This window comes from Alligator mississippiensis, chromosome 1, assembly GCF_030867095.1.
Source record: "Alligator mississippiensis isolate rAllMis1 chromosome 1, rAllMis1, whole genome shotgun sequence".
Lineage (NCBI taxonomy): Eukaryota > Metazoa > Chordata > Crocodylia > Alligatoridae > Alligator > Alligator mississippiensis.
Genome location: NC_081824.1, coordinates 258517300 through 258532207, shown reverse-complemented (window position 1 = coordinate 258532207; position 14908 = coordinate 258517300). Strand labels below are relative to the sequence as shown.

The 14908-nt window shown below is 47.4% G+C and overlaps 1 protein-coding gene across 1 annotated transcript in view; it reads left to right on the top strand.

The window, feature by feature from the left end:
* HHLA2 (HHLA2 member of B7 family) overlaps positions 1 to 1323 on the top strand; it is a 29658-nt gene extending 28335 nt beyond the window's left edge. The window contains exon 9 of the mRNA XM_006270514.4: positions 730 to 1323. The gene's annotated coding sequence lies outside the window, so the exon portion shown is untranslated. The remainder of the gene's footprint in view (positions 1 to 729) is intronic.
* Positions 1324 to 14908: the final 13585 nt, after the last annotated feature.

The window sequence follows — 14908 nt, the reverse complement described above, 5'->3', positions numbered from 1 at the left end:
GCCAGGGTCTGGAACAGGCTCCCAAGGGAGGTGGTGCTCTCCCCTACCCTGGGGGTCTTCAAGAGGAGGTTAGATAGGCATCTAGCTGGGGTCATCTAGACCCAGCACTCTTTCCTGCCTATGCAGGGGGTCAGACTCGATGATCTATTGAGGTCCCTTCCAACCCTAACATCTATGAATCTATGAAAAAAACATTAATAAAGCCATGCAACTCATCTATTATTGACTGAGTACAAAATTCTGGGTTATTTTTCATGAAAATAGGGTATTGAGCCTTGGTTCAGGAACCAATCCCACATTTATAACATCATTTCTTATGGGAAAAATGGTTCTGAGTTACAATGTTTCAACTTAAGATGCCGTTTTCAGGAACCAATTGTGTCGTAAGTCCGAGGACTGCTTGTAACTAAAATTAGAAAGGGCCAAATTTCCTATAGCCTTTAGGGACATTTTACAACAATTAGATTGTTTACATCTGAAACAATCTCAATCAGTCATTCCATTTTGTAGATTATTCAGATAAATAAAAGACTTTAAGTATAAGAAACCATGGAGAAACACTCTTGTCTTTTCCATTTATTCCACCATTTTGCCACCCATGACTTTACATGGCTAATGTAAACAAGGAAAAGTATACTTGTATTTCTGGTTGGGAACCCATCTATCACCTTCTGAGCAATTTTATGTATTACGAGATCCAATAAACTTTGCTTTGTTTGTGTTTTCCAGGAGAGTACTTAACCTTTTTCCCCAGGACCAAGAAAATAATCAGCAAAATAATTTTCTCAAGTCTCTCTCCAACTGTATGCTTAAAAAAAACCCCAGAAAATTCTTTGCCCTTTGATTATTCCATATATAATCCATATAGTTGTATTAGAAAGCAAATGTACAAGTAACTTTCTGAACAGAATTATTAACAAAGGGACAGAAGCTTGTAAAAGCAGGTGGATGAAAAAGTGTGTCATGCTTTTCACAAAGATTGATTGCAGAACATGTTAAAGTTTTATTAAATATGACAAAATCTATGTTGTATCAAAATGGTGAGAAAAATCTTACGCTCTTTGTGGTTCATATATTTGTATATGGCTGTTTTAATCAAACTTGGAGAGAAGGTGGGTCAAACTGATATCTAACTTAATCTCTCTGGAAAGTAGTAAAAGTCACTGTAAACATTTTACCTCATAGTGAATAATACTCTTGATAATTTGCCAGTACATACATACATACACACACACACACACACACACACACACACACACAGTCGGGCCCTCTCAGAGGCCAAGAGAGGCCCGGGCCACTTCCATTTTTTGAGGCTCAAAATACAATGCAATAATTTGCAATAAATGTTCCTTTTTTATGTAACAAGTAATTTTCTAGCTTTTTTCTTCTTCTTTCAATCCTGTCAGTGTATCTCTGTGTCTGTATGTATAACGTCGTTTGGAGATAACATCAAAAGTCTAAATTTGAGGCCCTCCATGAATGAGAGGCCCAGGCCAAGTGGCTTTCCTGCCCCCCCCCCCCCCCCCCCCCCCCCGCAATGATAGGCTCTGTATACAGTGAGGGGGAGAAGGGGAGGGAGAGTGCTTCTTGTTATTAGTCTGCAAAGTTCCCTTGCACCCAGAACTTTGTGGTCAAACTTCTCAAATAAGCATGCAACCCTATGGCTGAGTACAAACAGTCAAAAAGCCCAAAGCTGAATTGTCCTTGCAGATTACTTTAAACTACACAGATTAAATTGAAACAGAAGTGAACAGACATTTACCTTTGATTCAGGAAATGCAGCCATATGCCTGCAGTGGCTCAGGCCAGAAGTCAGGGGATGCTAGAATAGGGGTCTCTAGCATGTAGCCATCATGGGCTGTGTGTTCACTTCCCCTTTCTGCTGCTCCCAATGTCTCTGGGATTTGTGGTCCAAAATCACAGTAGCAGAACTCTGCAGGGTTGCTTATCACTTCCTCTTAGTGTTTCCAGGTGCTTCTAGGATTTGTTGTCTACAGTCACAGTAAGTTTGAGCAGGGGAAGGGGGGTTTCGCTCCCCCCCCCCCCCCCGGCCTCAGAACCTAGCCAGGGTTTTCCTGGAGGGTGAGGGGCAGTCCCCTCCCTCCACCCCTGCAGACTGGGCTGCATCCCCAGCCAGGCTTGCTCCCTCCCACCCCTTGTCAGCCAGCCCTCACTACTCCAGCTAGGGAGAAGAGGGGTGAAGCCAGCCCTGCTCTCTGGAGCAGACAGCATAGCCCAACCCAGGGTTGCAAAGCATGCTGGTGTAGCCCAGGTGTACACAGGTTTGTGCTCCCCTCTCCAATTGAGGGAATTATTGGCAGGGCAGTGTGCTGTGGAAGGAAACAACAGCCCAGTGGCTGCCTCCGTCCCCTATAGAGTCAGGCCCAGTCAATCAATTCCTTAACTATATACAAATTTATTATTACAACAAAACCATTAAAGGGTAAGAACATAGATTTTATATATATATATATATATATGTACAAATTAACAAAACAATAAACCCTATAGCATATACATATACATACACACACACACACACACACGCACATACACACAATTATTATTTAAAAATACAGGTGAACAATAGAACAACGCAGAACAAAGGATATTGATTGGGCAACCTTATAACTCTGTTAATATACAAACTATTACTTCAACTTATTTACATAAACTATAAGGCACTGTCTACAAATATAACAAGCAATCCTAGACTACCTGGCTGCCCTCCAGGGCAGGGGCCCCACTTCCAAGGTACCACTACAGGAAAGGAGGTGGGGGGAAAGAAAAGGAAAGGGAGAGCCCAAAGACTCCTAAACCCCCCTGCTATAACCCAGGAGCGGCCCACATGGTGCCCCTTCGCAACCCTGGGGGGTCCCTCCCCAGTGGGGACCCTCTCTCCAGGGTAAGTTACTACTCGACAGTCCCGGAGGGTTGCCTCTCATTCTCCAGGTCGAGCTCTGTTCCCTGATGGGTTTTCCTGCCACCCAACTGCTGCTGTCAGCCTGGCTTAGGGCCACATGCAGCGTTGAGTATAGTGGGCGCTTCACCTTGTGCTAGGGGGTGGAGGTCCGGACAACCTTGTGTAGCACTGGGGCTTGGTCTGCTCCCGGACCCTCTGGGCAGCGTCATCTATACTGAGCTGTTGCCTCGTGCCAGCAGCTGTAGACCTGAGCCACCTCAAGCAGCCCCCAGAGTCTCTCACCGTCCATGCAGTGCCTCCTGCACCGAGCTCCCATCCTCATAGATTCATAGAGTCGGAAGGGACCTCAGTGGGCCACCTAGTCTGACCCCCCGCCCCTGGCACGCAAGAAAAGAGTCACTAACCCTGGGGTCATGTGATCCCAGCCAAGTGCCTGTACCGTCTCTTCTTGAAGACCCCGAGGGATGGGGTGATCACCACCTCCCTTGGGAACCCATTCCAGATTCTGGCAATCCTGACCAGTGAAGAGCTTTATCCTAATGTCCAGCCTAAACCTTCTCTCTAGTAGCTTATGGCCATTGTTCCTTGTTGTTCCAGGGGGTGCCCTGGTGAACAGATAATCGGGGGTTGCAGGCTCGAGCTGCCACTTGCGGCTCCCAAAGCCTGGGCTCTGTGCACTGAACCATGCACCAAGATGTGCCCAAGCGGTCTCACACCACTCCCAGGGCCAGATCTTCACACACCGTCCCTGTGCACTGTCAACAGCCTGAGCGGTCTCACGCTGCTCCCAAGGCTGCTCCTCTAGTGGGAGCTTCAGGAGCCTATTGCTCACTGGGGCAGAGTTCCCCAGCTTTTCTTGGCTCTGCTCTTTTTGAGTCCCTAACAGCGTTTCCCCTTGTGCTAGACACCTAGCTCCTTTTATACGCTCCAGGGCTCTGCCCCTGAAGTCTTCCAGACCTGACAGTTTACAGTCTCCAATCAGGTCCAGGAGAGCTCTTCTCCCCTCACAAAAGGGGCGTGACTTTATTTCTCCTGCTGCCTCCTGATTGGTGGATGCACTCCACCAATCAAAGCAGCAGGATCTCAAGCCTGGGACTCAACCCAAGCTCTGAAAGGTGAGCCTGCTACACCCATTTCAGCCATTTCGAAACTGCTTTATGTGCACTGAGCTTCTGTTCTGTTACAGGTTTAAACCTGTTTCTGATCACTTAAACCAATTTATGTGCAACTTCTGTCCCTAGCTTATGTGCCTTTTTTTGTTATCCTTCTTGATAGAAAAACAGGCTCACTGTGCTCATTTATATCCATACCCCCTGTAGGGCACTTACCGACTCAATGTTTAAGCCCTTTTGAGTCACAGCAGCTATGCCTTTAGAGCAAACCTAGCTGACAAGAAAAAGTAGGCATCCCATTCTCCTTAACCTCCATCTCTTTGTGCATAGAATCAAGGCACTTGTCTCTCAGTTTAGTGCAGTGGCAAACAATGGGTGATGCCATTGATAACAAGTAATTACATTTAACTAAATGTATTCTTTAATCCAGTAACACGTGAATAGTGTAAATTATACTGCTATAGAAATTTAATTTAAATAAAAGATGATTCCTAGGAATAAATCTGTGTGACATCTTTACTTTGTGTCTCTGCTGAATTCTCACTTGTTTCATGGGACTGGAGGAACTCAGATCCTCAGGAACCAGCAAGTGAATAAATAAAACACAAAAGGGTATGCTGAAAGCTGCATTCAGAATGCCACGTAATCAGCAATCCCTGCATCACAGCCTGCTGTAATATAAGGCAAGAAGCTGGTTTAAGTTAACACATCTTCTTTATCTATAAAGGAACTGTATTAGTCTATAACAGCTGCTTTTAGTCTTCAAGTCTGGTTTTATTTGTTTTTGTGTGGAAAGAAAAATTGGAAATATCTGGCCACAGAATGGACAAGGCAGGAGAAAGGAAATCGGGATAGGATTGAGTGCCCCCTTTAACTTCTCCTCACTTGGGTTAGAGCACGACAGTTTCTTTGTGCCCCTGGCTGCTTATCTAGAACATATTCCCTAATATCTAGAGCCTAAGAGTTTAGATAATGTCTTCATTTCAAGCGGTGATCAAAGTAAAGATGATTCCAGCTCCTGCCTTCACTACTCCATGTAAGTTACAGGATTGCACTGACATTGAACTGCCATTAGGGTAACCAAAGAGAAGGGCTTTCCAAACTGCCTCACTCCCTTTCAACCCCAAGTCAAGCCCCAATGATACACTAAAGGAGTCTTTTAGAACATTGTTTTGGCAACATTTTTTTGGTTTCCTTTAGTTCAGAATCAACTAATATATTACTTGATATTAATAACTTTTGTGGTGCCTACAATAGTCCAAAATCACCAACATGCTGTCTCCACTTGACTCTAAAATCTGTTAACTTTCCTCAAAATGTAGGTTAGCATAGTGCAATCCAGCAATTTCCTAGGGCTGAGGCCATATTGCTCAGGTAGAAATCCTCCTGACAGAAAGGAAATGATGCTTTTAATTAACCATTATCAGAGAGGAAAGTTTTTAACTACATACTGGGCTCATCTATAGGAAACATTTACTGCAGTTACCTAATTAGCTCCACACTAAAGTCTCAGTATCTACACATGTGGCCTTATTAGACCACAGTAATCTAATTGACTCTGCTGTACATTAGTACTTGTAAATGCAAGTACTATCCTATGGCAGCTTTCTTTTGTGCACAGTAGTGCATATGTAGATGTTGATGGGGCTGGCTGGGGCACAAGGGTGCTCTAGTACAGGGCTAGGCAGCAGATAGCCCTTCACTAAAGCACTCTTGAGTCCCAGCCAGCCCCTCCCTCCCCAGCATGTTGAGTCAGGTCAGAGCAGCCCCAGACTGGCAGAATGCACCCCGCCCACTCCTCTCCCCGACCTCCTGCTAGTCAGGGCTGCTTTGCTCTGGCTCATTGTGATTTTGAGTGTGATATATGCCAGAGCTTATTGCATCACATGAATTGCACATATAGATGTGCCCACTGAGGGGAAAAAATTATCTGCCTATACCTGCTTAATGAGCAAGGTATGTTAAGAATATATTTGATATAGCAGACTACAGTGTTCCTTCTTACAGTTTTGCTTTAATATTAACAGAAACAAATGAAATAGAAGGTTGCACCAGATACGTGTTGGTTCTTTCTACTGGGAAGATAAAAGAAAAAAAAAAGCATGGGAGATGTTTTCCCCCTGTAAGTTTGAAAGCATAGTATGCTTGAAAACATTCAAGGATACCAGCAATGAACATGCCTATGAGTAAAATGGTTAGGGTACTTAACCAAACTTTGAAAAACAAACCTCACAGGGATAAGATTTTGCTGGTTCTAGTGCAAATAGGGGGAATCTCTCAAAATAGAAGGAAGCCCAGTTTAAGTAGAAGGAATCTCTCAAGCTATCTGTAAGAACTGAGGAGTAAGCAGTCTTGCTAGCATAGGGTTTATCCAGTATCTAAACCTGCGAGGGAATCCAGATTGGGGCCAGGGCTGCACAACAGGTTCATAACTAGGGAGTCTGAATCATGTTCCTAGTCCCTAGCACTATACATGTCTATAGTCTAGGTCAGGCCAGAGATCAGGAGCTGGGGAGGCCCGAGCACTAGACAGGGTAAATAGGAGTGAGGAACTGGGTTCCAAGGTATGGGTGAGGCAAGAGCAAGGCTGGATCTGCTGCATGGTATGAAGCACTGAGCAGCGCAAATGGGCTGGGCTAATATTAGCTCAACCTGTCCTGCAGGCAATGAGATTGACCCTGGCGGTGGCTGCCTCTCTGATATCAGGTGGTATACCACTGAAGGTGCAGATTGCCATCTAATATGAGCGGGCTCTTTCAAAATAGGGGTGGGGGTGACTATTAAAGGGAACCAGTTTACAGGCACTTTTCAGGGATCACAGTCAAAGCTGCTTTATATAATATCCTGGAAAATTCAGTTTGGTTGATCCAAACCGCTGGAGGAAAGAAGACACAGCACCTGAAAATCCATCTAGAGCAGGGCTTTCCAGATTCTCGGAGGTGGGGGCAGCTGCACACCCCACAGGCCACAACCTCCCAAGACACATGCTCCATGGGCCACACATCGTAAGGGCAGCCCTCCTTGGGTCCCTCCCTGGTCTGTCTTGGAGACAGCCTGTTCCTCCCTCTTCTCCACATGCACCCTGGCTCTGCTCCCAGTCACACAGACAGCTTGGCTCTTTTCTTCCCCGCTGTGTTCAGTGTCAGCAGCACAGATCCCTCTCTGGTCCTACTCCCACCATGCAGCTCTGGCCCTGAGAGCAGGACAGGAAGCAGAAGCTGGAAGAGGGAGGGGGAGCCCAGAGCAGCAGGTACAATGGGAGGTATGCTGGCCAGACGGGAGCCCATAAATTCTCACAGGCCACAAGGCCTGTTCTACAGGATATAAAAGACCAAGTAAGTACTGTTTAAACACTGAGCCCACAGACAGCCCACAGTATTAATCAAGATAAAGCAGCTCTTTATGTAAGCAGTAAAGTTCTCAGTAAAGCTAATGAATAAGTTTTGAATATGTCTTGATCAAACTGAAAACAAGCAATGCCACGGAGCACCTGCCCTTGTCACTTATGGTTTCTTCAGCTCGATGCTTGTAGCTTTTCACTTGTAATTGCAGCTTATTAATTAGATCCTGCATCCTACCCAGGTTCTTCTGGTCTTCCCAGAACAGTCAAACAGAAAAATATCATAATGTCTTAATATATGGGCCCAAGGGCTGGAGGCATTACAAAGTGAAGTTGTTATGGGTAGTATTCATATTATGCTAGAAATTATTATGCTTTGAACTTAACATGAGTTCAACTTGGACCACTCTTTGCAGATGTGAAAAAAATACATTCTCCTGAGCTGTCCTGAACAATAATGAAAGCAACACTGGGAGAGTGTTGAAGAAAAGAGAATATGCATTAATGACATATCAAGGATAAGTTCTCCAGGCTCCCATACATAAAATGCTGACGCATGGATGATGTACTTAGTAATGACAGTACTGCAGTACCTGAGCTCACAGCATTTTATCACCAATGATAGAGACAAAACTAAATCTAATCCCTTTGCCTATGAAAGCTATATCTTTCTGAACCAGTTAGTCTCCTAGGTGCTATCTTGTCCTGTCTTTTGCCTTTTATTCCTGTTTACAGAGTCAGGGCAGAGGGAGACAGCTATCTTTTATACCAACAGAATTGTTATCCTGGGCACTAACTCAGGATTGAGCAAAATGGCGGATTTGGCCAGTGGCTGGACTCCATTTCCCAGCAGCCCCTGCCCATGTCACTGTGGCTGGTTTCCACAGAGACCCTACCAGGGGCAGGGCAGTGACAGCTCAGGGGCAGGGTTTCCATGGAGACTGGCCCTGGCAATGCTGGCAGGCTGTGCAGCTGTGCAGGGAGCTGCCCTGGGGTGGGGCTGGGATCTTGTTCCGGTGACCGCATAGTCCGGAGCTGGGGCAGAGCCAAGATCTGCCTGCACACCCCTGCCCAGGGCGGGTAGACAGCAGATCACAGCTCTGCCCTGGCTCCGACCATACTGTCACCACTGCAAGATCCTGGCCCCAGAGCAGCTCCCCACCCAGCCTCGTGCCCTGCCAGCACTACAGGGGCTGGTCTCCATGGAAACCCTGGTTGTCCCTGGTTGTCACTGCCCTGCCACTGCTGGGAACTCCATGGAAAATGGCTGCAGCCATGAAGGCAGGGGCTGCTGGGAAATGGAGTCTGCCATTGGTCCAATCCACCCCGGCTCTAATGCCGTGGATTTAATGAGCACAATTTAACAATGCCAGATTCCTGACGATCCCAGCCCTCCTACAAATGCTACAGATGTTTTTGGTGAATTGATAGTACCACAGGAAACAAACATTTTTAAAAAATACCCTAGCACAGATAAATTCTGTCTTCCACAAAGAGAAGATTGCATATGCTAAAGGACTCATCTCATCCCAGGGACTGTCATCCCAGGGACCAGGTATTTCATGAAGTATTTAGAACGAAGGGGCTTCACAAAAGTACCTGCTGAGTCAGTTTTTAAAATGAGTCTCAAACTTGTGGATACCTTTCTGGGCATCTGAATTGCAGTGGAGCTCATTCTGGAGTTCATTTTCTAGGTCATAAATCTGCAAGAGAGGAAAAAATAATATTCTACAGATTTAAGTAGTGATTGATTTAAAGCTTAAGTCATATATGTTCTCACACGATCTTCCACAAGCATAACTCCTGTGTGTGTTTTGGAAACATACCCAAGTGTAAGAGGTATTTAACTGTTTACAACATCCTTCTAACATAGTGCTAATATTGCATAGGCAACCGTTCATGATCGGGCCTAACATATTAGATGCTGCACACAAACAGGAAAAACAGAGATTGTAAGCTAAGTGACAATTGTAGTGGTTTTCCTCAGGTTTTAGATTACATACCTCATGTGTTGCTAAGAAGGTTTCTTCTTAGCAACTGATGAAATAAGAAGCAGCATTTCTGATTTAGTTAGGCTAAAAGGTGCAAATCTGCCCTGCTTTCTGCCTGACTTCAGACTGATACAAATAACTCTCTCTCTCTACCTTATTTGAAGTCTTGTATTCATTATGTATGCAGCCTTCTCATTACCAGACCAACCAAGTTAGATGAAAAGAGCGAAATCCATGTGTTCACATAGATTGTATGTATGTCAGGTCTGGGTATAGCCCCTAGAAGAGTTAACTCTTTGTATGATCCATGAATGGGCTCTAAGATCAACTTTCTTACTTTAATATTTGCATGGGGTTACATATCAGGCCATGGGAGTTGCTCATGGAAGTTGATGCAGTAACAGACTTGAAAAGGCTGAAATTCCCTATGCATCCTTCATACAAGCAGAGTCTGAGCAGCAGTAACACGGAAGATTGCCAGCCTGTGCAGACAATAGACCTCACCACCAGCTAAGACGGATCTGGGACCAGGAGTTTAGTCTCCATGTCATCTTCAGTCTGGGGACATTTTGTTGATTTGCTAACAAGGAAGCCATTTCTGACCTGAGACGTGTCCATACCATCCAAGTCCAGCTACATGCCTAGTGCAGGTCATTCAACAGCCATCAGAAGGTTTAGTCATTTATTGCCAGCTTGGGTTGGAGTTGAACTGGTGACAATGACTGGTCTCTCCTTGTGAGAAACAGCAAGGCTTAAGTTTTAAAAGGGAACGGTGTTCCTCATAAGTTATAACTGAGCCTTTCTTTTCCCCTATTGATTTACATGGTTGCCAGACAGGAAGGTGGTTGAGAGGTTTCCAAGTGTCTCCTCATGTCCAGACAAAGATCCAGCTGCATCAGAGATGATGTGACCCAATCTAGATCTTATGGATCAGTAAGGACATGCCCCATCTTGAGGAAGAGCAACCAGCCAGGAAGAACCCTTTTCTCTCTCTCCTTTCTTCCAATTTCTTTTCACCAGACTATATCTGTGTAGCAAGCACTTGTTCCAGGGGTGGCCGTGACACTTCCTGATGGCCACTCAGCCCTTGCTTACCTGCTATACCTTGATGTTATTGTCTTTTAGGAAAAGGGAGGCTGCCCCAGGGCTTGCCAAGTCAGATCTCCTCTTGTGTTTGTGCTTGTTGCCTTAAGGGCTAATTACATGGCTCTGTCCTTCGCTTTACACCGTGCCCATGCCTTGCAGATGGTATCAAGCAGTCTAGTCACTCTCTTATAGGGGTCTTTGCCCACTTGGCCTCTGCCACTTTTTTCTTACTGGGCCACTTAGCTTAGATCCCCTGTGTTGGACCCAGCTTCTGGGCCCCAACCCTAGTCTTGCCCTATCGGGCTCTGGCTTAGCCCCTTTAGGAGTTTGGGCCCCTGGCCCTTGTCTCCACTCTATTCTTGTGCTAGGCCCTCTGGCCCCAAGCTCTTCCCTGCTCCAAGTACTGGGCCCTCTGACTATACCTCGAGCTTGCCCGTAGCAGGGCTCAAAGTAGTCACATGCATCTGGGGCACTAATGGGACCTCCAAAAAACACCCCTCAACAGTCCCTTCCACAAACCACCAGATATGAACACTAACAAAACTTATCCTGCTCTAGGTATAGCCAGCAACAGTAATACCTAGCTGTCTGGCAGCCAGACTCCCTCTTCCCCTTCTCCTTCCCTTTCCCCTTTGCTGGGGAGGTGTTCCTGTTGAAAGGCATCACTATTCAGCTGGCAGGTCTGAGAGTAGCTCTGAATCAGCCTGGCATTCCCCAGCAGTCTCTCTGGCCCAGAGCTCTTTATCCAGCAGCTTGCAGGGCAAGACTGCTTGACCAGCTCAGGCCCTGGACTTCTATGCATCAGGCCTGGCCCCCTCCTGGCCAGGTGGTTCCCTAAGCACATGCAGGGCTTCCTCCGCAAGGCTTAATTACTGGCTGCCATGGCAACTTAAAACTCCTGCCCTAGCAGCTTCCCGTTAGTGGAGTTAGCTGTTGCCCTGTCAGCTTATTTTGGGCTGCCAAACCTGCAGTAAGCAGTCATGGTCTCAGCTCTCCAGCTGGCTGCTCCCTTGTAGCAGGCTAGCTGGAGGCAGAGAGCGTCTGACTGACAGCAGTGCAAACCTTTTCCCCAGTGGGTCTCCCCCCTGCCTGGGCAGCAGGGTTTTGCTACTGCCTGGCCCCTCTGGCTGTGTGTAGACGAAACAAGGGGCATGTGTGCACAACACTTTAAAGTGGATTAAATGCTTTTGTACCACTTTAATGGTGTTGGTGTTTGCATGCCTCAGTGGCATATTGCGCATTATTTCCAGCTGCTGTAGCAAATTCGGTAGTATAATGCGCCTTAAATGACTTGGGGTGCAGCAAACTAAAACTCCAAGGAGGTGTTTTAGTTTGCTGCCCTACAGCCATGGAGTGAAGCAACGGGCTCTGTGTAGCTCAGGGGCTCTGCAGGAAGCCCGTGCAGGCAGCCTGACAGCAGCCCAGGAAGGCAGGCTCCGCCTTTTTTCCTGGAGCCTGCCTGCCTGCCTGAGCTGCATGGGGGCCTGGTGTTTCCCTCTGAAGCTGCGGTGCCCCCTGGGACTGCCTGAGCCAGGTGCCTGTGGGTGGGTACCACCTGGGGCAGGGAGCCGCCATTCCTGTGGAGGGAAACTCCAGCCCCCTGCCCCAGCCCAGGGACCACTCCACCCGCTGCCGGTTCACCCTCCCCTCCCTGCCACTAAAGAGGCTGGTAAATTCAAGTGTGTGCACAACACAGGGGTTTAAAGGGCTCTAAATTGAAACAATGTTTTAAAAAATCCACCGATTCAGTTTAGGGTCCCCCGTTTCATCTACACATGCCCTCCAGCTGCACTTTTTCTTCTTATAGTAACAGGAGCCACCAGCTCTCTGTTACAGTCAGTCACTTTCAAACAGTGATGGAGCTTCATTAAAAAAACAAGATGTTTTCACAGTGAAGGAAATGGCAATTTAGGTCTGTCTAAGCACATTATCCAAAAATGATTCTGTATATGTCAGAGATAAGGGAGCAAGGAGTCTGCTTAAATCAGTGATTGCTGCCTTACTTTTTTCTTTGGCATTCCTACACTCCTGTATGACCTCCTCTACTTCATTCTGCATCTAGCATTCCCTTCATCTCCAGCTTCTTCTTCTGACCAAGTAGACTGATGTTTTAAAAAAAGAATGTGGGGGGGAAGAGGAAAAATTATTAGGGATATTGATTATTTAAATTTACAGTGAATCTGTGTCCAAGTTTCATCAGTATATTACAATTTATATTGGAAGAGCAGCAGCCTAATTTAACACTGCTTGTATAATGGCGTTGGTTTGTAAGTTGGCATGTTTGAAAGAACATCAAGCAAGTACACCCACTTACAGCCCACAGGTGAAAGCATAAATCCTGGTTTTCTCCTGAACCAGAAACACTTGTTTTCTTTGGGTTCCTTCTTCTTGGTTTCTGATTTTTCCAAGCCTTCTTCACCTTCCAGAACTCTACTTTCCTTTTCAGTTTCTGCAGACTTCAGGGAGGCTTGATCTTAAAGAAAAGCTTCATCCAGGGCCAGTTTTTCCCAGGGATGAAAATTCAAATGTTCCAATGGATCACAAGGAGGGTGTCCCATGGGGAGGGGAGAAGTGGGTCTCCTCCCTGCCTTGGGTCTAGGCCCACTCTTCCCCCGTGTCAACCTAGGCCTGCTGCTTGATCCCTGCCCACCACCACCACCACAGCAGGCCAGCTGCTCCCTCCCTGCCAACGCTGTGGCGGGCCAGCTTCTCCCATCCTCACATCGGGCCCAGGCCCACTTTTTCCCTCTCACTGCTGTGGCATGCCTGCTCCTCCCCCCACTGCTGCTGCGTCAGCCCTAATAATGATAAATTATTATAATTTTATAATATTATGAAAGCCTTAATCTGTCAGTCTGTCATTCCATAACACTTTATTCATACTCTGACTGGCTGACTGAAACAACCAATCAAAATGTGAATACAGCATTGGGACAGGGGATGGCTGTGTGGCAGAGTGCTGCCATGATGGTGGGGGCACAGGGGATTGGGGGGGGGGGCGAGGCCAGCAGCGCTCCCTGCAGGTGGCGACGATGGAGTGGAGTGGGAGGTGGAGGCAGTGGCGGTGCGGGGTGGGGGGGGAACTATTCTAGAATATTCTAATATTATAAAAGCCTTAGTCTGTCTGTCTGTCTGTCCATAACACTTCATTTGCACTCTGATTGGTTGTCTCAGCAGCCAATCACAATGCTTACTGGAACAACCAATTGGAGTGTGTTGCACAGACAGAAGCACTGCTATGACAGCAGGGACTGAGGGGCCGGGGGCGGGGGGAGTGTGCAAGACCAGTGCTGCTGGCCTCGCTCTCACTCCAGCCCCTCAGTCCCTGCTGTCATGGCGGCACTGTCCCTCAGCAGGGCCAGAGTGGGGGGCAGAGGCCAGCAGCCCTGGCCTTGCCCCCCTCCCTAGTCCTGCTCCCTGGAGGCAGAGGGAGACGGCGGGTGGGAAACAGGCCTGGACCTAATGCGGCCAGAAGGGAGTGGGGAAAACAGAGCCAGATGGGGGGCTTCATCCCCACACACTCCCCCCAAGATGGCAGGGACTGAGGGGCCAGAGTGGGGGGGAGAGGGCGAGGCCAGCATTGCTAACCTTGCCTCCTGCTGCCCCTCAGTCCCCACTGTCATGGTGGCACCATCCCCACCATTGCCCTCTGCCTCCAAGGAGCAGGGCCTTGCCCCGCTGGCCTTGCCCCCCCATCCCCTCAGTCTCCACTGTCATGGCAGCGCCATCCCCACTGTCCCTCAGCAGGGCCACAGCAGGGAGTGAGGCCAGGGCTGCTGGCTTTGCCTACATCCCCAGCCCTGCTCCTTCAAGGCAGAGGAGGAAGGAGGGGGGCGAGCAACGGGCCCAGACCCAATGTGGTGGGGAGGGGAGGGGAGGGCAGAGCGGGGGGAATGGGGCTGGATGAGAAGCAGGGGTGGGGCTGGACACAGGCCCCCATTCCCCCCCCCATGACAGTGGGTTCTGGGGGGGAGGGAGTGGGGTGGGGCCCATGGGGCCAGAGGCAGAGCGGCAGCAGTACAGGGCATTTAGTGGCAGTGCTCCATACTCGCTCCCCCCACCCCCAACCCGGCCCCGTCATTCTTGACGGGCAATTGGCCAGTATAAATTTTAACACAACATGAACATGAACATGACATGCAAAGTGATTAGTACACAGGTAGGCAAAACAACATATATAAAAACACAATTACAAATAAAAATGTCATGTCTGCACACATGCATGGCCAACAAAACAATATTGATATTTAATCTCTTTTTGTAAAAGAGAAGAAACTTCAGCTGGAAATTCAGGTAACATTATAGTTCAGGGAAGAAAACTTTTAAAAATCTGTTTGACTAAGCAAAAACACTTTAAAATGTATTTGGTTAAGGCTGAGAACAACCAAATCAGTAGTTTGATAAGATGGAAAATTGCTTCTAGCAGCTGAAAATAAATAGTGGGTCAAGGGTTAAC